The sequence below is a fragment of the Aegilops tauschii genome, chromosome 5, assembly GCF_002575655.3.
Source record: "Aegilops tauschii subsp. strangulata cultivar AL8/78 chromosome 5, Aet v6.0, whole genome shotgun sequence".
NCBI classification, from domain to species: Eukaryota; Viridiplantae; Streptophyta; class Magnoliopsida; order Poales; family Poaceae; genus Aegilops; species Aegilops tauschii.
In genome coordinates, this window is record NC_053039.3 from 426,783,444 (window position 1) to 426,787,174 (window position 3,731).

Below are 3,731 nucleotides of genomic sequence, written 5' to 3' on the forward strand. Positions count from 1 at the left end.
GCATCCGTTGCATGGCAATCCCTACTCCTTGTATTGACATCAATTGATGGGCATCTCCCTAGCCCGTTTATTAGCCGCGTCAATGTGAGACTTTCTCCTTTTTTGTCTTCTTCACACAACCCCCATCATTATATTCTATTGCACCCATAGTGCTATGTCCATGGCTCACGCTCATGTATTGCGTGAAAGTTGAAAAAGTTTGAGATTACTAAAGTATGAAACAATTGCTTGGCTTGTCATCAGGGTTGTGCATGATGAGAGCATTTTTGTGTGATGAAAATGGAGCATGACCAAACTATATGATTTTATAGGGATGAACTTTCTTTGGCCATGTTATTTTGAGAAGACATGATTGCTTAGTTAGTATGCTTGAAGTATTATTATTTTTATGTCAATATTAAACTTTTATCTTGAATCTTTCGGACCTGAAAATTCATGCCACAATAAAGAAAATTACATAGAAAATTATGCTATGTAGCATTCCACATCAAAAATTCTGTTTTTATCATTTAACTACTCGAGGACGAGCAGGAATTAAGCTTGGGGATGCTTGATACGTCTCCAACGTATCTATAATTTTTTATTGTTCCATGCTATTATATTATTTGTTCTGGACGTTTAATGGGCTTTATTATACACTTTTATATTATTTTTGGGACTAACCTACTAACCAAAGGCCTAGTCAGTGTTTCGCAGAAAAGGAATATCAAACGGAATCCAAATGGAATGAAACCTTCGGGAGAGTTATTTTCGGAACAAACGCAATCCAGGAGACTTGGAGTGGACGTCAAGGAAGCAACGAGGCGGCCACGAGATAGGGAGGCGCGCCCCCCACCCTCGTGGCTCCACCGACCTACTTCTTTCGCCTATATATACTAATGTATCCCGGAAACATCCGAGAGCACCACGAAACCCTATTTCCACCGCCGCAACCTTATGTACCCGTGAGATCCCATCTTGGGGCCTTTTCTGGCGCTCCGCCGGAGGGGGAATCGATCATGGAGGGCTTCTACATCAACACCATAGCCTCTTCGATGATGCGTGAGTAGTTTACCACAGACCTTCGGGTGCATAGTTATTAGCTAGATGGCTTCTTCTCTCTCTTTGGATCTCAATACAAAGTTCTCCTCGATTCTCTTGGAGATCTATTCGATCTAATTCTTTTTGCGGTGTGTTTGTCGAGATCCGATGAATTGTGGGTTTATGATCAAGATTATCTATGAACAATATTTGGTTCTTCTCTGAATTCTTATATGTATGATTTGATATCTTTGCAAGTCTCTTCGAATTATCAGTTTGGTTTGGCCTACTAGATTGATCTTTCTTGCAATGGGAGAAGTGCTTAGCTTTGGGTTCAAACTTGCGGTGTCCTTTCCCAGTGACAGCAGGGGCAGCGAGGCACGTATTGTATTGTTGCCATCGAGGATAAAAAGATGGGGTTTATATCATATTGCTTGAGTTTATTCCTCTACGTCATGTCATCTTGCCTAATGCATTACTCTGTTCTTATGAACTTAATACTCTAGATGCATGCTGGATAGCGGTCGATGTGTGGAGTAATAGTAGTAGATGCAGAATCATTTCGGTCTACTTGTCGTGGACGTGATGCCTATATACATGATCATGCCTAGATATTCTCATAACTATGCGCTTTTCTATCAATTGCTCGACAGTAATTTGTTCACCCACCGTAGATTATGCTATCTTGAGAGAAGCCACTAGTGAAACCTATGGCCCCCGGGTCTATTTTCCATCTTATAAGTTTCCGATCTATTTTATTTTGCAACCTTTAGTTTCCAATCTATATCATAAAAATACCAAAAATATTTATCTTATCATCTCTATTAGATCTCACTTTTGCAAGTGGCCGTGAAGGGATTGACAACCCCTTTATCACGTTGGTTGCAAGGTTCTTATTTGTTTCTGCAGGTACAAGGCGACTTGCGTGTAACCTCCTACTGGATTGATACCTTGGTTCTCAAAAACTGAGGGAAATACTTACGCTACTTTGCTGCATCACCCTTTCCTCTTTAAGGGAAAACCAACGCATGCTCAAGAGGTAGCATCCCTTTGCAGCAATCCATGTGGTTTTGGGATACTGCTCAGGCTTCCAGTAAGAACCATCAACATTCATTTTCCTCTCGAACCCAACACCCTCTTTCCTCGGGTTTTGGTTCAGAATCTGCTTTTTGAGGACATCACATAGTGTCTGATGCCCTTTGAGACTTTTGTACATTCCTGTCTCAAGCAATGTCTTCAACCTGGCATTCTCATCAGCAATAGTAGTGGTATCCTCAGTAGAGGGGTTAGTTACCACATCAGTAGTTGATGATATTGCAACAGTAGCAGCAGTAGAACATTCAGCAATAGAGACAGCGTTATCACACTCAAGACATTTTAGACATGGTGGTTCAAATCCTTCCTGAGCGGAACTGATTTGTTGGGTGCGAAGTGACTCATTCCTTCAAAGCGCGAGTTCAGCCATAATTGGGACCATAGATATCTCTTTTCTCAGATAACTGGAACTCATGTGTGTTAAACCTCTCAAGTATGTCAGACGGATCGAGAGTCTTGAAGTCAGGGCATTCTTGAATCATCAGGGCCAGGGTGTCGAATGAGATGTCAAGCGATCTCAAGAGTGTCTTGACGATTTCGTGCTTGGTGATCTCAGTGGCGCCGAGTGTGTGAAGCTCATTTGTGATATCAATGAGGCGATCAAATGTGAGCTGGGCATTCTCATTGTCATTTCTCTTGAAGCAGTTGAAGAGGTTGCGAAGAACACTGATCCTTGAGTCTCTCTGGGTTGAGACGCCTTCGTTGACCTTGGAGAGCCAGTCCCAGACTAGCTTCGCAGTTTCCAGAGCACTCACACGACCATATTGTCCTTTGGTCACATGACCACACATGATGTTCTTGGCAGTCGAGTCCAGTTGAATGAACCTCTTGACATCAGCAGCGATGACACCTTCACCGACCTTGGGAACGTCGTTCTTGACGACATACCAGAGGTCGACGTCAATGGCTTCAAGATGCATACGCATCTTATTCTTCTAGTAGGGGTAATAAGTGTCATCGAAGACAGGGCATGCAGCGGAGACTTTGATTATCCCTGCAGTCGACATAGCTAAAACTCTAGGTGGTTAAACCGAATCACACAGAGCAAGGGAGCACCTTGCTCTGATACCAATTGAAAGTGCTAGTTATCGACTAGAGGGGGTGAATAGGCGATTTTTATGAAAGTCTTCAAAACACGAAGGCTTTGAAGACAAACAGTAGAAATGAACCGATTGATATGCAGCGGAAGGTAGACTACACTAGACAAACCATAGTCAAGTAAGCAATAAAGTGAAAGCACGAAGACTATTAGCAGCTAGGTAGTATGGATCAGGATGGAAAATAGTATGAAGCCAAACAACAACATCCTTCACATAGTGAAGTCAATCAGATCATGCAAGCAGGCAATGACTTCATGAAGACAAACTGTAAGTAAAGAGAGGTATGAGATAGAACCAGTTGCTTGGAGAGGAGAAGGATTTGTTGGACCAGTTCCAGTTGCTGTGACAACTGTACGTCTGGTTAGGTAGGCTAAGATTGAACTCAGAAGACTGCGTCTTCACCTTATTCCCCTTGAGCTAAGAACACTTAGTCCTCGCCCAATCACTCTGGTAAGTCTTCAAGCTAGACTTCCAAACCTTCACAGACTTCGTTCACCGGCAATCCACGATGACTCT